This window comes from Pleurodeles waltl, chromosome 10 (genome assembly GCF_031143425.1).
Source record: "Pleurodeles waltl isolate 20211129_DDA chromosome 10, aPleWal1.hap1.20221129, whole genome shotgun sequence".
In the NCBI taxonomy this organism is placed as follows: Eukaryota; Metazoa; Chordata; class Amphibia; order Caudata; family Salamandridae; genus Pleurodeles; species Pleurodeles waltl.
The window spans coordinates 895,877,736-895,900,654 of NC_090449.1; positions in this window are offsets into that span (position 1 = coordinate 895,877,736).

Here is a 22,919-nt window from a genome sequence, read left to right on the forward strand (position 1 = left end):
GATTCCACTTGTCCAAAGACAAACACCAAGGCTCCCACCACTACAACCCCTACTGCGTCCACTATTGCCCGTAGTAATAGCAATGGTAGTGGCAAGAACAATACAAATAGCCAGACAAAGGGTGTAGCTGGGCTCACCATAGGTAATGTAGTGGGGGTTGGTCGAGTTAGGGAGACCACAGAGGCTGTTTTACTCTCCGATGGTGATAATGATTTTGCCACCTTGGTTACTTGTCCCCTTAATATGGGTAAGTACAAGTAACTTCCCCTAATAAATGGTGTTGAGGTTGAGGCCTACAGGGACACAGGAGCCAGTGTAACCATGGTGATAGAGAAACTGGTTGCCCCTGAACAACACCTACTTGTTCAGCAGTACCAAGCGACTGATGCTCATAACAACACTCTTAGCCACCTCATGGCTGTTGTGAATCTCAAATGGCGGTGGGGGTTACTGGTCCAAAGAAAGTTGTAGTAGCCACTGATTTACCCGTAGACTGCTCACTAGGAAATGATTTGGAAACATCACCTTGGGCTGAAGAGGAGTTGGAGGCTCATGCAGCAATGCTGGGCATTCCAGGGCATATCTTTGCTCACACAAGGGCTCAGGCCCAGAAACAAAGAGGACAGGGAAATGTGGATCCTGAAAAAATGGACCAAGTGCTCCCAAAAACTAGGGTTAGAAAGGGTAACTCCTTGCCCACTATCCCTCCCTCTCCAGAAGATTGCCCTTTTGAGGAAGAGGAATCATCTCCCTGTGCAGAACCTACACCAGAGAAGCTGGCAGCTGACACTGCTGAGCTTTTGGGTGCGGGGAGGCCTGCTAGGGAAGAGCTGAGTGTGGCTCAGCAGCCTGTCCCACACTAGAGGGTTTGAGACAGCAAGCTGTCAAACAGCAAAATGGGGATGTCATTGATACCCACAAAGTCTATTGGGAAGACAACCTTCTCTATACTGAGGCACGAGACCCTAAACCTGGAGCTGCCAGGAGATTGGTCATCCCTTTGCAGTATAGGGAGTTTCTTCTGACTTTGGCTCATGCCATTCCTTTGGCTGGGCATTTGGGCCAAAGTAAAACATGGGACAGACTTGTTCCACTGTTTCACTGGCCTCATATGTCAGAGAACACAAAGGAGTTCTGTCGCTCCTGTGTGACCTGCCAAGCCAGTGGCAAGACTGGTGGCACACCTAAGGCCCCCTTAATTCCACTTCCTGTGGTTGGGGTGCCCTTTGAGAGGGTAGGGGTTGACATTGTTGGCCCCCTTGACCCTCCAACAGCTTCAGGAAACTGATTCATCCTAGTGGAAGTGGACCTTGCCACTAGGTATCCTGAAGCTATACCCTTAAGGACACTACAGCTCCTGCAGTGGCAAAAGCGCTGGGAATCTTTTCCAGAGTGGGTTTCCCTAAGGAAGTGGTATCAGACAGAGGTAGTAACTTCATGTCTGCATACCTCAAAGCAATGTGGAAGGAGTGTGGTGTTGCCTACAAGTTCACCACTCCTTATCACCCACAGACAAATGGATTGGTTGAGAGATTTAACTCTTCAAGGCATGATCATGGGACTCCCTGAAAAACTCAGTAGGAGGTGGGATGTCCTGTTACCATGCCTCATTTTTGCTTATAGGGAGGTACCCAGAAAGGAGTGGGCTACAGCCCCTTTGAACTCCTCTTTGGACACCCTGTAAGAGGTCCCCTTGCTCTTGTGAAGGAGGGTTGGGAATAACCTTTAAAAGCTCCCAAACAAGACATTGTGGACTATGTGCTTGGCCTCAGATCAAGAATGGCAGAGTACATGAAAAAGGACACTAAAAACCTTCAGACCAGCCAAGAGCTCCATAAGCAATGGCATGTCCAGAAGGCTGTCCTGACACAGTACCAACCAGGACAGAAGTTGTGGGTATTGGAGCCTATGGCACCAAGAACACTCTAGGACAAATGGGGTGGACCCCATCTAATTGTGGAGAAGGGCCGACGAAGGACCAGTCGGACTCCCCTTGGAGGAGGAGACAGAGGGGGCACTCAGCAACGCAGAGAGCCCATGCAGAAGCAGGCAGCACCCACAGAAGAACTTGAACACGGGTTCAAGGAAACTGAGCATGGTGGTCATCTCAACACTACAAAGGAGGTCCCACGAAGCCGGTAGTCAACTCAGCAAGTTGAGCAATGCAGGACGGAGTGCTGGGGACCTGGGCTGTGCTGTGCACAAAGGATTCCTTGCAAAAGTGCACAGAATGCCTAGCAGCTGCAGTTCACGTAGTACACAGGATTACTGTCTGGTGTGGGGAGGCATGGACTAACCTCCACCAAATTTGGACAGATGGACCACTGGACTGTCAGGGTCACTTGGATCCAGCTTCTCTGTTCCAGGGACCACGCTCGTCACGATGAGAGGGGACCCAGAGGACCGGTGAAGCAGAAGGTTGGTGCCTGTGTTAGCGGGGGAAGATTCCGTCGACCCACAAGAGATTTCTTCTTGGCTACCAGTGTAGGGTGAATGCAGACAGCCCCCAGAGCATGCACCACCAGGACACAGTCGAGAAAACCAGCAGGATTAGGCACTACAATGTCGCTGGTAGTCTTCTTGCTACTTTGATGCAGTTTTGAAGGCGTCCTGTAGCAGTCAGCGGTCGATCCTTGCCAGAAGTCGAAGAGGGGGATGCAGAGGGACTCTGGTGAGCTCTTGGATTCGTTATCTGAAGAGAAGCCAACAGGAGAGACCCTAAATAGCCCTCAGAGGAGGATTGGCCACCTAGTCAGGTAAGCACCTATCAGGAGGGGCCTCTGATGTCACCTGCTGGCACTGACCACTCAGAGCCCTCCAGAGTGCCCCCACACCTTGCAAAGCAAGTTGGCTGAAGTCTGGGACACATTGGATGAGCTCTGGGCACCACCCCTGGGGTGGTGATGGACAGGGGAGTGGTCACTCCCCTTTCCTTTGTCCAGTTTCCCGCCAGAGCAGGGGAGAAGGGGTCCGTGAACCGGTGTAGGCTGGTTTATGGTAGGAGGGCACCACCTGTGCCCTTCAAAGCATTTCCAGAGGCTGGGGGAGGCTACCCCTCCCCAGCCTGTAACACCTATTTCCAAAGGGTGAGGGTGTAACACCCTGCTCTCAGAGGAAATGCTGTGTTCTGCCTTCCTTGGACTGGGCTGCCCAGACCCCAGGAGGGCAGAACCCTGTCTGTGAGGTAGAAGCAACTGTGGCTGCAGTGCAAGCCTCAGAGAGCTGGTTTGGCAGTACCAGGGGTCCATGCTGGAGCCCCCAGGATGCATGGAATTGGCTTCCACATACCAGATTTGTGTGTTACATGACCATATTCGGAGTTACCATTGTGAAGCTACATATAGGTATTGACCTATATGTAGTGCACACGTGTAATGATGTCCCCGCACTCACAATGTCCGGGAAAATGGCCCTGAACTATGTGGGGCACCTTTCCTAGTGCAAGGGTGCCCTCATACTTAGTAACTTTGCACCTTATCTTCAGCAAGTGTAGGCTAGACACATAGGTGACTTATAAGTTACTTAAGTGCAGTGAAAATGGCTGTGAAATAGTGTGTGCACTGTTTCACGCAGGCTGCAATGGCAGTCCTGTGTAAGGGTTTGTCTGCGCTCCCTATGAGTGGCAAAAGAAATGCTGAAGCCCATATGGATCTCCTGGAACCCCAATGCCCTGGGTACCTAGGTACCATAAACTAGGGACTTATAAGTGGGGTCCAGTGTGCAAATTGAAATTGGTAAATTAAGTTACTGGCCTACAGTGACAAATTTAAAAGCCGAGAGAGCATAAGCACTGACGTACTGATTAGCAGAGCCTCAGTGACGCAGTTAGGCACCACACAGGGAAAAAATACCCTGACATATACTCACAAACAGGCCGAAAGTGGGGGTAACAAGGCCAGAAAGAGGCTACATTCCTACAGGTAGAGGATGACTCCAACCAGGAGTGCTCAGAGGAGGAAGATGACAATCGTGGGGAGGGTCCTTCCACAGACCTATTTGTCAAGAAGCCCCCTAGTATAACTGGTAGTGGGAAGTGTTCACACTCAGTAGGGCTAACTTCACCCCTGGAGGCCAGGTCACTAGTGTGGCCCTGTTAGAGATAGTTCTGAATCTGCACATTCTCATCCCATAGGGAGCTCAGACAATTCTTACACAGGACTGCCACTGTAGCCTGAGTGAAATAACGTCCACATTATTTCACAGCCATTTTACACTGCACTTAAGTAACTTACAAGCCTATGGCCCTCATTATGACCCTGGCGGTGTTGCACCGCCAGGGCCAACGGGGGCGGGAGCACCGCCGACAGGCCGGCGGTGCTCCCTTGGGCATTCTGACCGCGGCGCTTTGGCCGCGGTCAGAAATGGAAAACCGGCGGTCTCCCGACGGTTTTCCATTGCCCATTTGAATCCCCCATGGCGGCGCAGCTCGCTGCGCCGCCATGGGGGATTCTGACACCCCCTACCGCCATCCTGTTCCTGGCGGTTCGCCCGCCAGGAACAGGATGGCGGTAGGGGGTGTCGCGGGGCCCCTGGGGGCCCCTGCAGTGCCCATGCCAATGGCATGGGCACTGCAGGGGCCCCCGTAAGAGGGCCCTGCTAGTATTTCACTGTCTGCATAGCAGACAGTGAAATACGCGACGGCTGCAGTAGCACCCGTCGCACCTTCCCACTCCGCCGGCTCGATTACGAGCCGGCTTCATGGTGGGAAGGTCGTTTTCCTGAGTATTGTGTTTCTTATGATATAGTGCTATATGATATAAGTGGTATAATAGGAGCTTTGCATGTCTCCTAGGTTAGCCTAAGCTGCTCTGCTATAGCTACCTCTATCAGACTAGGCTGCTAGAACACTACTACTCTACTAATAAGGGATAACTGGACCTGCCACAAGGTGTCAGTACCATTGGTACCCACTATAAGCCAGACCAGCCTCGTACAACTGGCCACTCAGAGCCCTCCAGAGTGCCCCACGCCTTACAAAGCAAGATGGCTAAAGTCTGGGACACACTGGAGGAGCTCTGGGCACCACCCCTAGGGTGGTGATGGAGAGGGGAGTGGTCACTCATCTTTCCTTTGTCCAGTTTCGTGCCAGAGCAGGGGACAAGGGGTCCCTGAACCAGTGTAGACTGGCTTATGCAAGGAGGGCCCCATATGTGCCCTTCAAAGCATTTCTAGAGGCTGGGGGAGGCTACCCCTCCCTAGCCTGTAACACCTATTTCCAAAGGAGAGGGGTGTAACACCCTGCTCTCAGAGGAAATGCTTTGTTCTGCCTTCCTGGGACTGAGCTGCTCAGACCCCAGGAAGGCGGAACCCTGCCTGTGAGGTGGGAGCAGCTGTAGCTGTAGTGCAAGCCTCAGAGAGCTGGTTTGGCAGTACTGGGGGTCCATGGTGGAGCCCCCAGGATGCATGGAATTGGTTCCCCTTTAGCAGATTTGGAATGGGGGGACAATACCATGATCCTTAGACATATTACATGGCCAAATTCAGAGTTATCATTGTGAAGCTACATATAGGTATTGACCTATATGTGGTGCACACGTGTAATGGCATCCCCGCACTCACAAAGTCCCGGGAAATGGCCCTGAACTATGTGGGGGCACCTTTGCTAATGCAAGGGTACCCACACACTTAGTAACTTTGGACCTAACCTTCAGCAAGTGACTAATAAGTTACTTACGTGCAGTGAAAATGGCTGTGAAACAACGTGCGTTATTTCACGCAGCTGCAATGGCAGGCCTGTGCAAGGGTTTGTCTGAGCTCCCTATGGGTGGCAAAAGAAATGCTGCGGCCCATATGGATCTCCTGGAACCCCAATGCCCTGGGTACCTATGTACCATATACTAGGGACTTATAAGGGGAGTCCAGTGTGCCAATAGAAATTGATAAATTAGGTCACTAGCATACAGTGACAAATTTAAAAGCAGAAAGAGCATAAGCACTGAGGTTCTGATTAACAGAGCCTCAGTGACACAGTCAGGCACCATACAGACACACACATTAGGCCATAAACTATGAGCACTGGGGTCCTGACCAGCAGGATCCCAGTGAGACAGGCAAAAACATACTGACATACAGGTAAAAGTGGGGGTAACATGCCAAGGAAGATGGTACTTTCCTACAGTCACTTATATAAAGTATCTTTATTTTTGGTAACACTGAGTATTGTCTTTTATTATATATAAGTACTGTATAACTATAGTGGTATTGCAGGAGCTTTGCATGCCTCCTAGTTCAGCCTAAGCTGCTCTGCTACAGCTACCTCTAGCAGGCTACGCTGCTAGAACACTGACTACATTTCACTAATAAGGGGTAACTGGACCTGATATAAGGTGTAAGTACCTAGAGTACCCACTACAAACCAGGCTAGCCTCCTAAAACCATGCCTCCTCTTTTCCTACAGGGAGGTACCCCAAAAAGGAGTGGGCTACAGCCCATTTGAACTCCTCTGTGGTCACCCTGTTAGGGTTGCACTAGCTCTTGTGAAGGAGGGTTGAGAGCAACCCCTGAAGCCCATTAAACAATATAGTGGACTATGTACTTGGCCTCAGATCAAGGATGGCCGAGTAAATGAATAAGGCCAGTAAGAACCTTCAGGCACGCCAAAATTTGCAAAGGCAATGGCATGACCAGAAGGCTGTCCTGACTGTGTACCAACCAGAGAAGAGAGTGTGGGTCCTGGAGCCTGTGGGACCCAGAGCACTCAAGTAGAGCGGGCCACACATCATAGTGGAAAAGAATGGTGAGGTCACTTAGTGGGCCTTGGCACTCCAAGAAGTCCCTTTAGTTTACTTCATGTGAACCGCCTAAAGCCCTACTATGACAGGGCTGACGTAACCCTGCCCATGGCCTCTGATGAGAGACAGGAAGAAGAGAGTGACCCTCTCCCTGATCTCTTCTCCAATTCTGCAGCTGTGGGCTCAGTTGAGGGGGTAGTCTAAGCAGATTGCCTTTCATAGTGTCAAAAGGAAGTCTGCAGAAATCTCCTGGGGAAGTTCTCCGAACTGTTTTCCCTTACACCTAGTCAAAACACATGGTGTGAACACACCACTGATACAGGGGTAAGCCTACCTGTCAAGAGTAAAATCTACAGGCAGCCTGATCATGTATGGGACTTCATCAAATCAGAGGTGCAAAATATGCTAGACCTGGGATTCATTGAGCACTCAGTTAGCCCCTAAGCTAGCCCAGTGGTACTGGTCCAAAAACCACACTCTCAGAATGAGAAAAGAGAGACGAGGTTTTATGTTGACTATAGAGGGCTCAATACAGTAACCAAAACTGACGCTCATCATCTCCCAAGGGCAGATTAGCTCATAGATACACTGACATCTGCCAAGTATCTTAGCATTTTTGACCTCACTGCTGGCTATTGGCATATTAAGTTGTCAGAAGATGCTTCACCTGAAACTGCATTCTCTACAGTTGTAGGGCACTACCAATTTACAGTAGTGCCCTATGATTTAAAGAATGCACCTGCCACTTTTCGGAGGCTGGTGAACGCAGTCCTCCAGGATTTGAAAGCCTTCAGCACAGAATATTTAGATGATATAGCTGTCTTTAGCTCCACCTGGGATGATCACCTGGTTCACCTGTAGGAGGCTGGCCTGGTGTGTAGTGGTACCTATCGTACATACACCTCATACCAGGTCCAGTTATCCCTTATTAGTGAAATGAAGGGAGTGTCTAGAAGCCAGGCTCTCTAGAGGTAGCTGTGGATGAGCGGCCACGCCTTATCTAGGAGACGTGCAAAGCTCATGCAATACCATTGTAGTCACACAGTACTCACACACATGAAAGAAAATACTCAGTGTTACAAAAATAAAGGTATACTCCCTTAGGAGGTAAGTAATACACAAATTATATACACTAGTATGCAGAAATAGGCATAAAAACAGTTAGAAAACAGTGCAATTAGTGAAAATCCCAATAGTTAGAAATGGGCCTAGGGGGAGCATAAACCATATACTAAGAAAGTGGAATGCGAAAGTCGGTCCCCCAACTGGGCAAGTGTAGTGTGTAGAGGGGAGCTGAGAGTACTAGACAACCCCAAAGGTAAGTACTGGAACCCACCCCAGTGACAAAGCAGGAGTAAATCGTAGTAACTTTCCCAGAAAACACACAGCAACAATAAGGATTATGCAAGACCCAGAATAGACTGCAAGACACCAACAGTGGATTCCTGGACAAGAAGACCTGTGGACGAAGGGGACCAATTCCAAGAAGCACAGAAGAGTCCAGGAAGAGCAGGAGCCCATGCTCACCTGGATGAAGGTGCACAAGGAGAACCACTGGTGAAGAAGAAAAGTCAGCACTGCCCCCAAGAAGACGCAGTGGGTTACTGGAGGGTGCAAGTGATGTCCCACACCAGATGGAGGATTGCTGTCGGTTTACGTAGTGGGAGTCTGCCAACAATCTTTGGCACACACAAAGCTTGCGGTTCACGGAAAATGTGCTGCCCAGGACCAGGAAGGAGAAGGTGGACTCTACCCAGAAGGGTGAGTCAGAGGGGGCCCTCAGGAACTCAGAGAGCTCACAGAAGGCCAGACAGTGCACACAGCAGTCCCACAGCATGAGGACAAGAAAGTAGCAGAAGAGGCCCATGCAGCATTACTACAAAGGCTTCTACAGCGCTGGAGTAGCACTCAGGACGCTGTGCATCACAGGGTAGTTTGCTGGGGGCAGGAGCTACAAGATGCATGAAGGATTGGGAGGAATGATGCCAACAAGCCTTGGCAGCTGCAAAACACACGGTGCAAGGGGGTACTGTCATGTGTGGGGAGGCAAGCTCTTACCTCCACAAATGTTGGACAGTTGGAAGAGAGGACCGTCGGGACCACTTCAGTCCACCACCCGTGATGGCATGATCCACGCAGCTCAGCAGGAGAGGGAATCCACGCAGCCGGTCATCGAGCATTTCCATTGGCTTGGGGAGGCTACCCCTCCCAAGCCTGTAACACCTATTTCCAAAGGGAGAGGGTGTAAGACCCCTCTTCCAAAGGAAATCATTTGTTCTGCCTTGCTGGGCTTGAGCTGCTCAAGCAACAGGAGGGCAGAAACCTGTCTGAGAGGTGGCAGCAGCTGGGGCTGCCTGGCAAACCTCAGAAGGCTGGAATGGTAATACTGGGGGTCCTCTAAGGAGCCCCCAGAGTGCATGGAATCATACAATCAATGCTTGCAAAAGCCTTTGGGGTATGATTACAACATGTTTGATACCAAATATGCCTATGTTCAGAGTTACCATTATGTAGCTGGACATAGATAGTGACCTATGTCCAGTACACGCGTTAAATTGCGTCTCAGCACTCATGAAGTCCAGGACAATGGTCCTGGAGGTCGTGGGGGCACCTCTGCTAGTGCAGGGGTGCCCTGACACACAGATACTTTGCACCCTGCTCTCAGTGCTGGAGGGCTTGCTATAGGAGTGACTTATAAGTGACCTGGTGCAGTGTAAATGGCAGTGAAAGGCTGCATGCACCTTTATACACAGACTGCAATGGCAGTCCTGCAAGAAGCCTTTGCATGGGCTCCATATGGGTGGCAAAAGATATGCTGCAGCCCATAGGGAGCATCTGGAACCCCAATGCCCTGGGTACCTAGGTACCATATACTAGGGACTTATAAGGGGACACCAGCATGCTAATTGTGGGTGAAATACTGAGTTAACAGCATTCAACAACCATAATTTAAGGGAGAGAGCATAACTATTGGGGTCCTGATTAGCAAGATTCCAGTAGACACAGTCAAACACACTGACAAACAGGCCAAAAGTGGGGGTATCCAAGCTGGAAGGAGGCTACTTTCCTACAATGATAAATTTGACTTCAGCATTAAAGAGGGTTTATCATTACAAGTTCATATGGACGTAACATACCATATCTACCACCTCTGTCTTAGAGGTTACATTTTATTAATGTAAAAAAAGAAATCCCCAGTTTTACCCTATGGAAGGGGTAGGCCTCTCAGTTGTGAGAAAGCAAATTTGGGAGTGTTTCCCTGCTAGGACACGTACAACCCATACATGTCCTACTTTTTAATTACACAGCAACCTGAACTATGGGCTACTTAGGGCCTCTCTTATGGGTGACCGATGTGTAATAAAAGGGGAGTTTAAGGCTTGGCAATGGGTTTTAAATGCCAAGTCAACATGGCAATGGGACAGTGCCTTCAGGCTGCACTGGCAGGCCTGGTACACATTTTAAGGTGCCACTTAAGTTGTTGGCACAATAAGTGCTGCAGGCCCACTAGTAGCATTTAATTTACAAGCCCTGTGTATATTGTATACCACTCTAAAAGTGTCTTACATACATTTAAACACTGCTTAGCAGTGGTAGAGTGCACAGAGTCCTAAGGCCAACATAGCAAAAATCCAGAAAAAGTGGAGGAAAGCAGGCAAAAGGTTTGGGGGAAGACTACCCTAAGGCTGGCAGGTCTAACAAGTACCCTGCTCAGCTGAAAGTAGGTACAGCTACCCAACATCCTGGGAACTCTCATCACAAAGGTGGAAGAGCCTGGAGAGACCATCAGCATTAGTGTGGTCTGATTCAGGTCTATGTTCCACCCTGAAGTATAGATCCTGTAAGGAGATGGCCCACTTCAACAATTTTGGATTCTCACCTCTCAGTTGTATTAGTCACCTGAGGGACCTGTGGTTGGTCTGAACCTTGAAGGGAGTCCCAAACAACATGTATGGTCTCAGCTTCTTCATTGCCCACACCTCAGCAATAGCTCTCCATAGCACTCCACCTCTGTTCCCTAGGAAGTAGCCGCCTTGAGATGAAAGCTACAGGTTAGTCCAGGCCCTCATCAGTAAGCTTTGAAAGTACTGCCCCTATACCATGCTCTGAAGCATCTGTCTGGACTATAAATTCTTTTGAAAAGTTAGGGGCCTTGAGTACAGGTGAGGAACCAGGAAAGATTAGACCCCCACCCGGGGTCTTCTTCCCAGCGGTGGAGGGACACCCTTGTCCTCAGGGTCAGTTTAGCAGAGAGTACACAAATCAAGCGGAGTCACCAACTGGAGGAATAAAGAGAAGTTTATTACATGGATTTTAGCTCGAGCTAATACAGAGTCCCAGGACAGTCAAGTGACTATCTTACGGAGGCTGGCCCTTCACTCTGGGGCACCCAACCTTATATACACACAAAACTGCTTAGTCAGAGGACAACTCCACCCCTAACGTATTCAAGGTCCTCTGTGGCCTTCAGAATATTTCAGGGATACACGTGTGGTGGGAGAAGGTACAGATGCAGCTGGCAGGAGGTGGCAACTACCTGTACAAACCCGTTATGGCAGTTACTGATTAAGCACGACAATTCTCAGAACTGTAATTGGAAAAAGTAATATGGCAGCGATAAGCAGATTGCAGCCCAAGGCTGCGAGCACAAGGTCAATCATCAAAGTTCAGGAGGTTTGTCGAGCACACGGCAACATAATAAAGATAAACAGATGCCTAGCAGCTATGGTGTATGATTAACTTTATGTACATTTTCTCAATCCCTCCTTTTGCCTTTGTGAGGCAAGTTTGAACGTCATTCAGTGTCTATGGTAATGGACATAAGGTCTTTTATCTCCTGCTCAAGGGACAGCATAGCCGTATGTTGAGGAGGGCGAACAGGCCAGGGGGCAAGGGATGCCATACAGCAACCGCACAAAGCAGGTAGGCACTGTACACAAAGACAACAGGTGAGGAATACAGCAGCAAGCACAAAAAGGAATATTAGTATCTTCCAGCCCCATTGGGAAATCAAGCCCCAAAACCAGTTGGTCAAGGACCATGTTCCTTCGTCTTGGTGTATTGTGGAACCTATCATTTGAATAGCTTTATACACTGAAGGGGCATTGTCTGGTATATAGATGCAGCAGCTCGATCCGATCAAAGTACACACTCCACCACGGTCTGCCAAGATAATGTCAAGAACCATTCTGTTTTGAAGAGTAACAAGGCGGTCAGCAGCGAGCTCTGCATTGATGTTACTCAGAGCTCCTGCTGTTTCATTTATTGTTGCTTCCCCGATTCGTGTGAGATGTCTGATATCCCTACTGTTCATCATAGGGCCCCAAAATGGAAGGACTCCTTTAAAGTAGTCCAATGCTTCTTGTGCTGAGGTATCTTCTGCAGATATTACCCCTCCCTGAGTCCTGTGGTGTTGAGGGCCAGCTGTGTAAGTTGGTGGTAGTAGCCAAGCAATGTAACACGTGCCGGTCCAGGTGGGTACCAAGGAGGTGTAGGCATTATTACCACAAACAAAATACGAGTTTCGTGATGATATCATGGTAGGCCAATTAGTTCCATTCAATATTACTGTAGCATTACAGTTACTGGCACCTACACTTCTATTACCACTTTTCTGAAAACAAAGTGGAGCCTTGACCTGTGTTACAAAAAATCTTCGGCCAATCCAGGGTGTGGTATTAAAGGATAAAAAATATATGTCAGTAGACCTATTTCGTCGGTCAGCATATTCTGACTTTTATTCCTTTGTTCCATAAACTCTCGTTCCAGTGGGCCAGCATAACCGGTATAGGTGGGTGACCAATAGTCCGGAATTAGTAGCATCCATTGAGGTAGCCCAAATGGCTGATAGTTCATACCAGGCGCTGCAGGAGCCATCAAAAGAAAAAAGGAATGCAATATATGGCAACCTTCTTCGCCCGGAACTCGGTAGCAAGCCACATATCCAACAATTTGTTCTGTTTACAGCCAGCTGATGTTGATGTAACATAGATATGAAGGTATTGTTTTCATATTCCTTACGTCGTCCTTCCTCATGGGGTGGTAAGGAAAAATGGCTGTGTTCTGGAGGCAGTGGCATAGTTGGTGAGACCTCTGAGTCAGAATCATGTATTACCCACCCAATGCAAGACAGAAGTACCAAAAATAGTATTGTTATGGTGAGACAAGCGATACGTGGGCCTAATAGCCTTTTTAAATTACTTATTTTCTTCTTTCTCCTCTTGTCTTCTCATATAACATCCATTTCTCTCTATTGGTTGTCCCACTAGCAGTTCAGTCCAACCTAGGTGCTGCCCGTGACTGGTGGTTTGCTTCACTGTGGGATGATTCCAGCCGTCCTATTGACACACTCTGGTCCGCCCGACACTCAAAATCAAGGCCCTGCAGCTATCGTCAGACTCAATACAGGGGACAAGCAATCAGTTCATTGTTCATTTTCTTATTTTCGTTGGCGGAAATCATATCTTGTGGACTGTGGTATGGTATGGTCAGGAAACAATCGTTCAGTGTGACCAAAATCTGAGGGAACCTCCTGCAGCGCACTGTCGTTCTGTTTTTTATCACTCCGCGTAGTGTTGCTGAAATGGTCCTCAGTCGTCGGGTGGTCACCACTTTTTATTTCATCAGAGGGTACAAGTAGGGGTACTTTCTTACAGTGGGATGCATGTATCCAATTCTTAGCTCCCTCGACTTTAACTGCTGTTCGAGTAGCAAGGAGGACTTGTCGCGGACCTTTCCATCGAGGTTCGAGACTCTTTTTCCGCTGGAAATTCTTTGTGAGGACCCAGTCTCCAGGTAGTATCTTGTGGCCTGGATCAGTGGATACAGATGGGAGTGCTTCAAGCCCCTGTTGGTGAATAGAACGCAAAGAATTAGTGAGTTCATTTAAATAGTCCATCAAAACAGGATGTTCTAGTTCTGAGTACTTGTGAGGTCGAGGGACCCCCCCAGACATTTGCTGGCCTACCCATCACTATCTCATGGGGTGACAACCCTGATCCAGAGTGAGGCGTCATCCTGACAGACATTAAAGCCAGGGGCAATGCGTCCGGCCACCGTATACCGCATTCTGCGCATATTTTTGACATCTTCAATTTAAGTGTGCCATTATATTTTTCAACTAGTCCTGCTGACTGGGAGTGGTTAGCTGCATGAAACGTCTGGCGGAGGCTCAACCCTTCACACACCCTTTTCATCACCTGCCCTACAAAAGGACTCCCATTATCTGATCAGACACACCTTGGGACCCCAAACCGTGGGAAAAACTCCTTCAGAAGTACCTTTGCAGTGGTAAGGGCAGTATTATCTTTAGTAGGGTAAGCTTCTACCCACTTACTAAACATACAGACCACAACTAGGACATATTTCAAGTTGTTACACCTTTCCATCTCAATATAATCCATTTGTAGTACTTCAAAGGGATACGTTGGTGGGGAAAAATGCCCAGCGGGGACTGAGGCACCCTTCCCTATGTTATGTTGTAAACAAATCATGCAGGATTTAACCAGTTGGTCAGCTACTCTTCTGATATTTTTATTAGACCAAACCGTATCAAGCAAATCACAAATACTTTACGCACTAACGTGTGCAGGACCATGGGCCATAGTCACTACTGGCAGAACGAATGCATCGGGTAACATCCATCTTTTCCTCTGTGACAGATCTGTCCAGCACAGCGTATTTTCATCTAACTTGGCCTTCCCTTCTTCCCATTCCTTTCTCTCCTGTTCAGTTGCTTCATCCTGTATCTTCCTGACACTCTCTACCATGTTCCCAAATATTTCATGGGGACGAACCTTCTCTTTACTATCTACCACATACATGTGTCCTGACTTTGCATACGCTGTATCTTTTGCTGTCTGATCGGCTAGGGCGTTGCCCCATCCAGTTTCATCTGTCACCTTTTTGTGTGCACTACACTTCATGATAGCCATTGTTTTGGGCAACGCCAGGGCAGAAAGTAAGTTAGTTATAAGGGTCCCATGTTGAATACGTGTCCCATGTGAAGTGAGGAATCCTTGTTCTGCCCACAAGCGACCAAAATTGTGTGCTACGCCAAATGCATACTGACTGTCCGTGTAAACATTCACATTAAGTCCTTTACTTAACTCACAGGCTCGTGTTAGAGCTATTAATTCTGCGGCCTGAGCGGAGTTATGTGGTATTCTAGCTGTTTCAACTACAGTGGTAGCTGTTGTAACTGCATAGACTGCAGAGGTAGTGCCATCGGGTAGCTTGATGCATGAGCCATCTACGTATAATATGCCATCAGGGTCTTTCAGTGGAGTGTCCTGTAAGTCCACTCTCCCTTTTGTTTCATCCTCCGTCCGGAGAATGCAGTCATGTATGTCATCATAAGAATCTTCAGTTTTTTCAGTAATTGGCAATTAAGTGGCAGCATTGAGCGTGTTGCACCTTTTTAATGTTATATGACTAGCTAAAAGTGTCAGTTCATAAGTAGTTAATCGTGCATTAGTAAGATGCTGTGTTTTTGTTTTGTTTAATTGTGCGTCAACAGTGTGTGGGACCAACAGGGTGAGGGGTGAATCCATGACTATCCCGGCCGACTGGCGCACTGCGACCGCTGCATCGGCTACTGCTCATTGACAGCTCGGGAGTGCAAGGGCCACTGGATCCAGTAGGGCCGAAAAATAAGCACAGGGGCGTTGTTTGCCGCCATGCTCTTGGGTTAACACTGATAGTGAACATCCATTTCTCTCGCTCACATATAACTGAAAATCTTTGCGATAATCAGGCGTACCCAGTACAGGTGCTGTGCAGAGTGTATTTTTAAATTCTTCAACCCAGACTGAAAATCATCATTTCATTCAATCTTTTCAGGACAATCTTTGTGGGTGAGATGCAAAAATGGTTTTATCAAAAGAGAATAATTAGAAATCCATTGACGACAGAAGGAGGTAATACCTATAAAGGCCCTAACGTCTCTCTGTGTCCTTGAAACCGGTATGTCTCGGATAGCTTGTATTCTCTCAGCCGTTAACGTACGTTCCTCCTTAGACAGGAGGTGTCCTAGGTATATAACCTCCTGTCTAAAATATTGCAATTTGGAGAGGGAAAACCTAATGGTGATGGTGTGCTAGATGTTTCAATAAGGCTACAGTATATGTTTTACAATTTTGTTCTGAAGTGGATGCTATTAAAAGGTCATCCACATATTGAACCAGCGTCGAGGAGCAAGGAAAAACAAGGGCATCTAGTTGACCCTTGAGGGCCTGGCTAAAAATGCTAGGCGATTCAGTAGAGCCTTGTGGAGCGCGACAGAACCGGAAACTGCGACCACCCAGTGAAAACCCAAAGATGTGTCTACTATCTGGATGAATGGAAAAGCTAAAGAATGCATTCTTAAGATCGATAACAGAGAACCAAGTAGCGGAGGCAGGTATCATTGTTAATAATGTCGTAATGTCAGGAACAACAGGGAACTGGGGTATTACAATCTTATTGACCGCCCGTAAATCAATAACAAATCAGAGTCCTGGAGACGCAGTGCCATCAGATAATTTTTTATGAACAGGAAGGACAGGACTGTTACAATCATTACCACACGTTTCTTCAATGACACCCAAATCAAGCGTATGACATACAGTGGTATGTCCAGACATCCAACATTGTCCTTATATGTGGTCCATAAAATGTCTGGCAAATCTCGGAGTTCGGGTGGAAGTGGTTTTGACAAAAATTGTGACAGGGAAATATTTGGACCTAGAGTGACATGAACTCCATCCGGAGAGCAATAAATGGTGGCGTACAATTTCTTTAATAAGTCCAAACCCAATAAATTCTCACTGCAGGCCGAAGTAAGAATGAGAGGGGAGCTAATGGTGTAAGGACCTATAGCAACATGCAGCGGCTAGGAGACGGGGCTAGCAACCGGAACACCAGAAAAACCCATAGAGACGTTAATATTGCCAGACAGAGGGACCCTTTGGACCTCTTCCTGTTTAACAGAACTTTTGGTGGCCCCAGTATCTACCAAAAAATCATGTGGAGTACCGTCTAATTGTACCTCAATGTGAGGGCCATTCTGCCTAACAGGAATAGAAACTGCTCCCACCCCCCTCTGTCGAAGGCTGTCCTAGTCAAAGGAGGATCCCTGACCTTCATACGCATCATAGTTGTCATTAAAATATTGACGCTGGGATGAAGCATCAAAATAATTCGGGCGGGGGGTACTGTGGGACCGTGAAGGGGCCTGCTGGCAGGGTCTGTCTGCAGGACCAGACCTACCGCGTGGTCTGTAGTCCTTTTGCGGTGGAAGCATGGGGCGGCCTGTGGAGTTTTCCTTATTGGGGCAGTCATTCTTCCAGTGGCCCTCCTGCTTGCAATAGGTGCACTGATTGTAGGAGAGGGAAGAACGGGGAGGGCGTTGGGACTGCCTTCTGTCATTGGGAGGTCCTTGTGACCTTGATCTGGACTGCTGTTGACGGGGCTGAGGGTAGGCCTGCTGAAATAGCACCTTTGTTTTCAACTCCTTCGTTTTTTTCTCGTTCTTTTCTTGTTCTTCTATCTCACTGTTCTCATAATATTGGGCCATTGTCAGTATTCCAGTGGCAGTAGAGACTGGCCACGTACTTTCACACAATTTCAATGTTCCCTTTATGTCTGGTAATAAATTGTCCACGAATTTGTCAACAAAGAGGGGGTCATTACAACATTGGCGGTATAAGGCGCTTACCGCCGAGCAGAAGACCGCCAATACACCGCTGCGGCCGCGGTAGACCGCCACAGCTATTATGACACACATCACGGAATCCGCAGAAATTCAGACACCCACACAATACCGCCACACCAAAGGTCAGCGAGAAACTGGCCGAAACAAATCCTCCACCTCCACGCCAACAGAAACACGCCCATGCCATTACGACCCACGAATCCACGCGGCGGTCTTTCAACCGCGGTATTCCATTGGCGGTACACACCGCCGCGCTCAAAATACACACACACATCTCCAAAACACCTCCACATTGGACAATTTGAAATACACACACCTGACACACATACATACACCACTCCCACACACCCAATACAATATAAAACACACACCCACATCACCCACAAACCCCTACTACCAAAAATTCAGAGAGAAGGCCAGAGAGACAGCACAGAACAGACAACCCCATCACACAGAGGCACACAACACCATCATCCACGCAACATCCAAGCACAAAACACCACATACCACACCACATACCACTACACTCACCATACTCATCAACACATACACCACCCCACACATCACCTACACCACCCCATGTCACGCCAAAGACACCCCCGCTTCTCCGAGGAGGAGCTCAGGGTCATGGTGGAGGAAATCATCCGGGTAGAGCCACAGCTATTTGGCTCACAGGTACAGCACACATCCATAGCCAGGAAGATGGAGCTATGGCAAAGAATAGTGGACAGGGTCAACGCTGTGGGACAGCACCCAAGAAATAGGGAGGACTTCAGGAAGAGGTGGAACGACCTACGGGGGAAGGTGCGTTCCACGGTATCCAGGCACCACATCGCGGTACAGCGGACTGGCGGCAGACCTCCACCTCCTCCCCCACAAGTAACAACATGGGAGGAGCAAGTCTTGTCCATCTTGCATCCTGAGGGCCTCGGAGGAGTCGTTGGAGGAACGGACACTGGTAAGTCTAATCTTAACCATCATACCCCCCACCCTACCTGCATGATATCACACACCCCCACCATCACACCCTCCCCTATCACCCGAAATCCTCACCTATCTACCCATGACACCAACCACCCATCCCAACCCCAAGACCTGCATGACATAACTTAGCATGGACACCCATAACCAAAGCATGCCCACTGCACAGACCCACAACACCCCCCAACCATCAGCACACAAGCCCCCACACAGGAATGCCTGCACTGAGGTTCACGAACACCCAACCATTGCACTCCATGAAACACACACATGCAATAATCATGTACTTATACCTCCGCAGGAACCCAAAGGAACGTCACCACACCAGAGGGTCCAGACAACACCACTCCACCCCCAGAAGAGGCCCACAGTGACGACAGCAGCTCTGCCCCACTGGATCTTGATGACCAGGCCGGACCATCGTGGGCCTCAGGACAGTCGGTTCCCCTTGCCCAGCCACAGCCCAACACCGAGCTTACACCCTCTGGTAACACCTTCACAGCAACCCACCCAGCTGGCCCAAACCTCCCTACCCAGGACAGGTCAATCAGCGGTGTGTCCACCACTACAGGGCACCCAGGCTAACCCACCACCCCAGCAACAACAGGGATCTGGGGGCAGTGGTAGTGGGCACACGGTCCAGGGGACGGAGGCACAGGAACACAGAGGAACTGGGAGGGCTGCTGTGTGACAGAGGGAGGACAGGCCAAGGGAACCAACTCTCAACGAGGCCCTCTCCTCCATCATGGGAGCATACCACCACTCCCAGGAGACGATGGCCACGGTCCTGGACAAGTTGCAGGAGACCCTGCGTCTTCAGGAGGAATAATATTTGGGGTTCAGGGAGGAGCTCAGGACCATCGGCTCCGCCCTGGGCACCATCGTAGGGGTGCTGAAGGACATTCAAAAGACCTTGAGGGACACCGTGGCACTCCAAGGGGCCCCTGACACTAGCCAGGACGATGAAATGCCCACCACCTCCGCTGGCGCTAGTGGACAGGACGCCCCGCCACAGGACCAACACACCAGCACCCCATCCCCTGCAGACGGACAACCACTACGCAAGTGGGCCCTGAGATCCAGGAACAGGACAGAGCAAGATGGCAAGACCCCCGCCAGGAAATAAGACCACCCTGATTGTCCCCCCACTGTCCCACTTTGTTACCCTGTCCAAATCGGAACTGACCTAGCTCCACTTCCAATGCCCAGATGTGCAATGTACCTGTGAGACTAATAGACTGGACTCTGCCATGGACATTCCTCCACCATCACCCATCACCAGTTTACAACCCCCCTTCATTTTTTGAGCACTTAAATAAACACCCTTGAAACACTAAAAACAAATGGAGTCAGTCTATGATTTGTAAATCTGTATTATAAATTACAGTTTCATAATGAGTTACTGTAGGAAGTTGGCTCTGTATGTGTTATTTCAAAGTAAGGAATAGCATGCACAGAGTCCAAGGGTTCCCCTTAGAGGTAAGATAGTGACAAAAAGAGATAATACTAATGCTCTATTTTGTGGTAGTGTGGTCGAGCAGTAGGCTTATCAAAGGAGTAGTGTTAAGCATTTGTTGTACATGCACACAGGCAATAATTGAGGTAAGTTATTGTTAGTTTTTGCAGGTAAGTAAACCACCTAAGGGGTTCAGATTTGGGTCCAAGGTAGCCCACCGTTGGGTGTTCAGAGCAACCCCAAAGTTACCACACCAGCAGCTCAGGGCCGGTCAGGTGCAGAGGTCAAAGTGGTGCCCAAAACACATAGGCTTCAATGGAGGTAAGGGGGTGCCCCGGTTCCAGTCTGCCAGCAGGTAAGTACCCGCGTCTTCGGAGGGCAGACCAGGGGGGTTTTGTAGGGCACCGGGGGGGACACAAGTCAGCACAAAAAGTACACCCACAGCAGCGCGGGGGCGGCCGGGTGCAGTGTGCAAACACGCGTCGGGTTTCCAATGGTTTTCAATGAGAGACCAAAGAGTCTCTTCAGCTGTGCAGGCAGGCAAGGGGGGGGCTCCTCGGGGTAGCCACCCTCTGGGCAAGGGAGAGGGCCTCCTGGGGGTCACTCCTGCACTGGAGTTCCGATCCTTCAGGTCCTGGGGGCTGCGGGTGCAGGGTCTCCTCCAGGCGTCGGGATTTTAGAGTCAGGCAGTCGCGGTCAGGGGGAGCCTCAGGATTCCCTCTGCAGGCGTCGCTGTGGGGGATCAGGGGGGACAACTTTGGTTACTCAAAGTCTTGGAGTCACCGGAGGGTCCTCTCTGTAGCGTTGTTTCTCCACCAGTCGAGTCGGGGTCGCCGGGTGCAGTGTTGCAAGTCTCACGCTTCTTGCGGGGAGTTGCAGGGGTCTTTAAATCTGCTCCTTTGAAACAAAGTTGCAGTCTTTGTTGAACAGGGCCACTGTTCTCTGGAGTTTCTAGTCTTTCTTGAAGCAGGGCAGTCCTCTGAGGATTCAGAGGTCGCTGGTCCTGGGGAAAGCGTCGCTGGAGCAGGTTTCTTTAGAAGGCAGGAGACAGGCCGGTAGGACTGGGGCCAAAGCAGTTGGTGTCTTCTTTTCTTCTTCTGCAGGGGTCTTTCAGCTCAGCAGTCCTCTTCTTCTGGTAAGTTGCAGGAATCTAAATTCTTAGGTTCAGGGGAGCCCTTAAATACTAAATTTAAGGGCTTGTTTAAGTCTGGGGGGTTAGTAGCCAATGGCTACTAGCCCTGAGGGTGGGTACACCCTCTGTGTGCCTCCTCCCAAGGGGAGGGGGTCACATTCCTATCCCTATTGGGGGGATCCTCCATCTGCAAGATGGAGGATTCCTAAAAGTCAGAGTCACTTCAGCTCAGGTTGCCTTAGGGGCTGTCCTGACTGGTCAGTGACTCCTCCTTGTTTTTCTCATTATCTCTCCTGGACTTGCCGCCAAAAGTGGGGGCTGTGTCCAGGGGGGCGGGCATCTCCACTAGCTGGAGTGCCCTGGGGCATTGTAACACGAAGCTTGAGCCTTTGAAGCTCACTGCTAGGTGTTACAGTTCCTGCAGGGGGGAGGTGTGAAGCACCTCCACCCAGAGCAGGCTTTGTTTCTGTCCTCAGAGAGCACAAAGGCTCTCACCGCATGGGGTCAGAAACTCGTCTCTCAGCAGCAGGCTGGCACAGACCAGTCAGTCCTGCACTGAACAATTGGGTAAAATACAGGGGGCATCTCTAAGATGCACTCTGTGTACATTTTTTAACAAATCCAACACTGGCATCAGTGTGGGTTTATTATTCTGAGAAGTTTGATACCAAACTTCCCAGTTTTCAGTGTAGCCATTGTGGAACTGTGGAGTTCGTTTTTGACAGACTCCCAGACCATATACTCTTATGGCTACCCTGCACTTACAATGTCTAAGGTTTTGCTTAGACACTGTAGGGGAATAGTGCTCATGCACCTATGCCCTCACCTGTGGTATAGTGCACCCTGCCTTAGGGCTGTAAGGCCTGCTAGAGGGGTGACTTACCTATGCCACAGGCAGTGTGGGGTTGGCATGGCACCCTGGGGGGAGTGCCATGTCGACTTAGTCATTTTCTCCCCACCAGCATACACAAGCTGGCAAGCAGTGTGTCTGTGCTGAGTGAGGGGTCCCTAGGGTGGCATAAGACATGCTGCAGCCCTTAGAGACCTTCCCTGGCATCAGGGCCCTTGGTACCAGGGGTACCAGTTACAAGGGACTTACCTGGGTGCCAGGGTTGTGCCAATTGTGGAGACAATGGTACATTTTAGGTGAAAGAACACTGGTGCTGGGGCCTGGTTAGCAGGGTCCCAGCACACTTCTCAGTCAAGTCTGCATCAGTATCAGGCAAAAAGTGGGGGGTAACTGCAACAGGGAGCCATTTCTTTACACAAGCCCCCCCGAGCCCACAGACCAGGAGACTCAGCCAAAGCTGGGAGAGTCTTCCTAGTCTGTCAGGTGAGGAAGAGTAGAGGAAATAGGCTGGTTTGTTGCAGGGCCTACTCTGCCTTACATCCTCCTGTTCAGGTCATTCCCTATGGGGAACTGACCCACTTCCACAGTTATAGGACCTAGTCTGAATTGCCTCTTGTCTGTGCTTTTAATGTCTCCACCCATTCTCTCTATTTTGGGGTTAGAGGTATCCATCTCTGATAATCTTATTTTAGCCAGGGTCACCCCTAGCTTACCCAAAGAGGTTACCCAGTGCTGGAGTAACCCTACCATGGACAACAGGGTCAGGGGGCCTAACTTGCTATTTGGCATGGGGTCAGACCACCATGCCAAGGATAGTGCAGCCATAAAGGCTAACACCCAGCAGAGGCCACTGACAGCTGTCAGTGCCCAGAACCACACCTTTAGCTCTTCACCTACAAGGGAAGGGGCTAAGTTACAGGTTTCTTTGGGTTCAGGGTGCCTGTCTGCTGTATTAGAGTGGGGGGTTACCACATCTTGTAGTAAACACCCTTCTTCCACTCTTTCTTCTGTTAGCTGAGGAGCCACCCACTCAGGCTTAACAGTTGCCTGACTAGCCAGGACTTCTTGTGGGTCAG